A 6,415-nucleotide genomic window follows, 5' to 3' on the forward strand; every position below is an offset into this window, starting at 1 on the left:
AGGCTTGTGCTGGCGAAGTTATAAATCTTATCACCCTTTTGATAACACAGTTGTAATCAGTCAGCATCGCATTCAAACCCAATTGTAAAACTGCCTAATTTAATATGTCATACATGTCATTAAAACTTTATTTTTCCCACTTCTCTTTTTTTCCCCCCTTCTCTCTACCCATCCCCCCCCCCCCCCCCCCCCCCCCCCCCCCCCCAAGTAAAATGTCAACAGATCTGGCTGGTAACGTGCAGCAGGGAGAGCCCGAGGTGGCTGCGCTGCTCCGGGGGCGAGCCCGGTGCTATGATGAAGAGGGTTTGCTTTCTTCCCATCTAGGTAATCGGAAGCGTTTCTATCATATTAGAAGCATAGGGGGGAAAAATATGTATATATATATATAATAATAATAAAAATAGATGGAGGGTGGGAGGCGAGGGAGAGAGGAAGATGAAATCCTCCTTCCTTCAGAATTGCCATCGCTCAATGAAGTTCTTTGAAAGAAACTTGTCTTATGATTAGCTAAGCAAACACATCTGCTTTCCTAGTTTGGGCTTAGCTAATTATCAAAACAAAGGGGCCGTTTCTTCTTCTACCTTGCTGGAAAGAAGATGTTATTTCAGGAGTCCTGTCCCTCCTCCCCCCTCTCTCATCCACACGCACACGCAGCCCCCGTCCCAGCCCTTCCCAGCGAAGCACCACGCTCCTTTTATTGGGATTACCGATGGGGAAATGAGTTTGCGCACTCCTCTTCCTAATGTTCAGCTTTATCACTACCTTCCTTGGAACAATATTTTCCCGACCAAATGTCCCTGCGGCAGGGCGGAGGGCGGAGGTGGGAAGGGGAAGGGAGGACGGGGAAGGTGGTTTTGAATTGCGGACCAACTTCGCAGCTATTTGAATCAAGGCTGCACTCGGTTGATTTTAGTTGACAGAGCGTGTGTTGGAGCTGAACTCTATAATTTGCACTTCTGTTCTTTTATTAGACTTGGACAACGAACTAATGAGCTTTCCCCCACCACTGTGTCACTTGTATTTATTTTCTTTCGGAAAGTTTTAGATAGAAGAAGTGTTCTCGCGAAAGGGCAGAGGTGGAGGGAAGGTTTCGCGTGGTGGCTCTTTATTTATTTATTTTCCTGGAGGTGCAGAGATCATCCCTGTGCTTGTGCGGATGTGTTTCTGTGTGTGTATGTGTCCCTGTCCCCGGTGAAAGGCGACCCACAGGGTGTTAGAGGAGGAGAAGCTCCGAGCTCCATGTGTTCTCCGGGCGATGCTGCCCTTGGAGTGACTCGGGTGGTGGGAAGGTAACGCGGAGGCGATCCTTGCAAGACGCCCGAAAAAAAAAAGTAAAATAAATATATGTGTATATGTGTATAAACCACTGGTCCTGAGGCTGAGGCTCCGCGGTGCGGGCGCGCCGTGGAGCGGAGGGCAGTGAGTGAGCGGCGTGAACCCGAATTTGATCAGATCTCTGCAGGAGCGGGTTAACTTTATGAAAGCGAGAGGTGGCTTGAAACGTGTACCTGAGAGACGGTGGAAGGAAGGGGTTTGAAAGAAAATAGAAAAGTTTAAAATATACATATATATGTATTTAAGAAAGGGAGAAAAAGCCCAAAGGAAGGGTTTCCACGCACACAAAAAGGAGGGTGAAATGTTTGTCACTACATGCCCACCAACGCATGGAGCCGTATCCGTCGCTCGGAGCCTGCTCCATCCGTGCGAGTCGTGAGATATTTTGAATTTTGATTCCAGCGTGTTTTCTTTGAACTGGGCCTTTCGGTTTATTAAGGCAGGAAGAGGAACTCAGCAATCCTCTTTGAAACACGCTTGGTTTAACTATTTTACACAAGTTTGCCCAGGTCCCTGGAGATTCTCCAGTTGAAGAAGATTGAAATTAGAGTTAAAAGCTGGCGGGGGAGGGGTGTGGGGGGTGTAAGAGGGGTAAGGGGGTGGAGGGCGAGTGTGGAAGAGGGTGATGAATCTATTGTAAAAGCTCTCCTGTATTCTTGTGTGTTGGGGAATGGAACAGAAATCTGCGTCGCCCTTGTTTGATCCATACGGGCATCTGCGGGTGCGAGTGCGTGGCTCCTGCTCTATATGGAGACATGCACACACATCCATAGGCCACGATTAATATTCCCAGAAACGCAGGAGGAAAAAAATCTGGTATTTGGGGGCCATACGGAGAGGAGCACGCTGCCTGGTTCGCAGCAGCTTCACTCCCAAACTTTGCCTTTTCTTTTGTTTTCTTTTCTTTATTCTTTTTTCTTCCCCTCCTTCTTGTAAATTGCTGTTAACGTGTGTCTTTATGTTCTGTCTATAACTAGGATGTAATCAGGCGCCCCATGTCTCTCTCTGAAAGCATTTAATAAATGTCTATTAAAGCGCTACAAATGTAAGATAAATTTAGTGGCGCTGCTGTCTCCCTGTATCCAAACGGTAATGATGGATTTATCAACAGGGATTCGCCTTCAGCGCGGTGAGAGAGATTTACTCAACAAATAAGTCGGAAAAGCACCCACCCAAATACAATCATTTATACGGAAACTGATTTCTTTACAGCACCACAGATTCGAGGGAACATGCAGCTTATTGCCTTTTTCTTCTTCTTCTTCTTCTTCTTCTTCGCTTTTTCTTTTCTTTTTTTTTTTCTTTTTTCACCCCTCCTCCTTTTATTTCCCTCCTTTTTAACATAATCAGAGGAGCTGGGAGTGTGTGTCTGTCTCTGTTTTGGGAGTGTTTGCCTGCTTATTGCTGGTGGAAGCTCCCAGACTCGATCAAACCCGGATCAATGCCTAATTTCTCGGCATCACCCTCTCCCTTCTCTCCCCTACTTTCACGGTTATTGTTTTTTTTTTTTTTTCCTTCAGCCCCAAAATATCGAACATACGTGTATTCGGTATCAAAACCCGTCGAGTTGCGAAGTCCAAGATGAATAATAAAAAGGGGGGGAATTGTCCCTGAATTATCTGCCTGTCGCTTCATAAATGCTTGCGAGCGGCTCTCAGGAGCCACACCACCTCGCAGAGATGCTGCCTACCTCTGCTGAAATTTTTCTCTCCTTTTTCTTAGCCTTTGCTTTGAACCCTACCCAATAGCCTGCACGCGAATAAAAGGAATGAACTCAGAAAGAAGCACCATTCATTGTTGGATTCAAGCACTGTATAAAAAAAAAAAAAAAAAAAAAAAAAAAAAAAAAAAAAAAAGAATAATGCAGCTACATAGCGCCCTTAAGATTATTTCCCTTTCCTAGAAAGTAGCTCCTAACCTCAGATTTCTCCTCCCTCCCCCTTCTTCCCTGGTTTCATTCCCCCCACACACACGCACACACCCTTGACCACATCTTTCTCCGATTCGCCTTGGAAAAAAAAAAAAAAAAAAAAAAGAATTGCATGTGCTGATGTGATGGAGCCCTTTAAACAACAGACATGTGAGAGCTGTATTCACTCCGAAACATTACCCCTATTTTCTGAATTTCCTTCCTTTCAAATAGCTGCTCGGATCTTACTATCCCGGATCCCTGATTTAAACATCCTCGGTTCTAGGAGCTTGTTAGATGCATCTACATTTTAATTTAATTTAATTTCGGTATTGTACTTAAAACAATAAATAAACCCGAGAACTTGTGTTTTCCTTTGCAGAGAGTTTTTTATTCTTCTCTAGAAATTTCATTGAGATGTCTCTGTACTTTGTTTGTCAGTTATCTTTGTTCCTTTTAAATAAAGGGCTTTTAAATGGACTTATTGCTCCCAGCGTGGGTTCTTCTCTCTAAATGTTAGAAAATTGTGCCATCTACCCGCTATTCTAAGTACTGTCACACTTGGAGACCTCCAAGGACCTTCCAGCCCCAACTTCAATACAACTGTGTCAAAGGGTGCCTAGTAGCGAGAGGAGAAAGGTTTGCGTGGATTTTACAGATTTCCAGCCTGAATCGCTCTCTGAAGCGCCAAAATGATCTGCAAAGATGCAGTTGGCTCCTTTTGATGGCTGGCGCTCCGGCCCCGGCTCCAGCTCGAGCCTTTGCGGGAACTAATGAAGCCTCCCTGCCTTTAGCTACATCGCACTTTCTCTCCACTGCATAGTTTTCCTGCTAATTTTAGACACGAAAAGTGTGGGTGTGCAGGGATGGGGGGGACGGGGGGGGGGGGGGGAGGGGGCAGTCAGTCTTCTGTCGTAATTTTTTTTTTTTTTAAGAGCAATAGTCAGATATTTATAGCCGTGGCCTCTAATGCTGAAAATATAGTGTTGTTAATTGAAAAAAAAAAAAAAAAAAAAAAAAAAAAAAAGTTCGCTTGCTGGGGTTGGTTCTGGCTGATTAGCTGGGGATGCTGCTGGCTGTGTTTCCAAGGGCGGGATGAGCAAAACAGAAATGCATATAAACTTTACAGGCCTTTTTATCACCTCCCCAATACTTTGCACAGTAACCCAGTTCTACCTCATTAGCCCAACTGGAACATTAGTGCTCAGGTTTAAAATTAGATTTCAAAACCTTTCTTGCTCGTGGGTAAGTAGAAATAGTTGGGAAGGTGTCTTAATTTTTTTTTTCTTTTCCCACTAAAACCTCAAATCAGAAGTGCCTTCTAAATCAGTTAAAATGGATTACCAGTTTCCAGGTTTCTGTAATGGTGTAGTTACATGCCTTCGAAATTATTTTTGTACCTTTCAGGTGTATCAGGAGAGAATTGAGGGTGTTGGACGAGTATTTATGTGCGGGGAAAAAAACAGTGATACGCTTTATGACTTTTATGACTTGTTTCACACTGCTTGAGAAATAGAGTTTTAAGCAATGTACAACTAAAACTATACTGCTCTTTGGACAAATTCCAAGAAAGTTCAGAATCAATTAGTTTAGATACTTGAATACTTGTTGCTAATATTCATAAATTTATATTTTTATATATATATGAGATATCAAAGAGCAAGAACGACTTCCCAAGGACATCTCTGCTCCAGATGTAATTTTTAAGTCCCTGCTATATAGACCAGAGAAGCTGCACAGAATCGCTTCTCCCATTTCTCATTTTTCATTTATTCCTGTTGGAATATCCAGGCATCACAGAATCATTTTTCTCTCCCTTTTTTTCCACTTCTCTCCCTCTCCCCACCCAATCCCCTTTTTCGTGCTCTTTCGAGCTTTCCGGGCAGTTTCGCGATTTGTTTTTGTTTGTTTGTTTGTTTGTTTTTCCGTTTGATACTTCCCACTGTCTTTTTAACCATTCCCGTAATTATTTCTATTTGTCAGGTACTCGGGTTAAAACTTTATCCTTCGCTACCCACAAACTACCGCCCCTCAGGCGAAGCCACATTCAGCCACTCTTAATTCCCAGGTTTAAAGATAATCCTAATTTTGAAAGAGGCTTCACCAGCCGCTCTCTTCCCTTGATCACAAACTGTTTTGTCATCTTAAGTGCGATTTTCCATCTTTCTCCATTTTTTTTCCCCCTTGCCTCAGAGCCTTTTCCAGACCACATTTCTGATGGCTAAGGGTGGGAGCGGGGCTGGTCCCCATCCGCTGCAGGGCTCTGGCGTTGGGGCCGCAGCGGCCGGGGCTCAGCTCCGGGCATCCCAAAATAATCCCAGCGCCTTCCGTTTCTTCCTTGGAGATCATTGTCCGTCCCTATCCTTTGCAAGGTTTATTTCATCTGGGCGAGAAAGTCGTCCCCCGCTGCAGATGTAATGGATTCCACTCGCAGGTTTTTCCTTCTTGCAGAATCTAATCTCTGCCAACAAGTTTCTGTCTTTAACTCCTGCATCGTTATTAGTGAACGACCCCTGGATACTGACTGGACAGTGACCTCAAGTTTCATCCTCTCTGCAGACAGTTTCACTTAGCCTTAAAAAGAAGCCAAAAATTTTAAGCTCACTAAAGTAAATAATAATAATAATAAAAATAGTAATAGTAATAATAAACTAAGACAGAAGCATATGTGAAATATCTTGAGGATAAAGCCTTAAATGAGACATTTGACATCCAGACTAGGTTTTCCATCGACCCTGCATGAGGGTCAGAGGAGGAGTGAGAGGAAGGGCTGCCATCCAGCAAAGTTTGCTGGACTTTACTCAGATAAAACTCGATCTTTCCCTCGCTGAAGCCAATGGCGAACTTGTACAATAGGAGGCAGGTCAGAGCACATCACACTGCCCATATTGTCTTCTGAAGCATGGGAAGAACCCTGCCACCTTCCTCAGTTGCATTTGAAAAAAATAAAAAATAAAAAAATAAAAAAAATTATTATGTTCCACGCCTGATAGACACCCCCTCCCCGCTCGTGTTTTATATTTCCTGATCCCTTTATAGGAGGATGATTCATTTTGCACTGTCACTATTTTCAATTTTGTGGGTTTACTGATGTCTTACTAAAAAAAAAGAAAAAAAAGAAAAAGTCCACTTTTCCTACCCCAAAGGTCTCATTAGCCTCCGCTGGCTGCT

At 43.6% G+C, this 6,415-nt stretch overlaps 1 long non-coding RNA gene across 1 annotated transcript; it reads left to right on the plus strand.

Moving 5' to 3' along the window:
• The first annotated feature begins 215 nt into the window (after positions 1 to 215).
• On the plus strand, positions 216 to 3,373 carry LOC136296927 (uncharacterized). The gene is made up of 2 exons (XR_010723032.1): positions 216 to 324; positions 2,856 to 3,373. It is a non-coding gene; the product is annotated as an uncharacterized lncRNA (long non-coding RNA).
• The last annotated feature ends 3,042 nt before the right edge of the window (positions 3,374 to 6,415 follow it).

This window comes from Chamaea fasciata, unplaced genomic scaffold, assembly GCF_029207755.1.
Source record: "Chamaea fasciata isolate MVZ Bird 193981 ecotype frontalis unplaced genomic scaffold, bChaFas1.0.hap1 SCAF_14, whole genome shotgun sequence".
In the NCBI taxonomy this organism is placed as follows: Eukaryota; Metazoa; Chordata; class Aves; order Passeriformes; family Sylviidae; genus Chamaea; species Chamaea fasciata.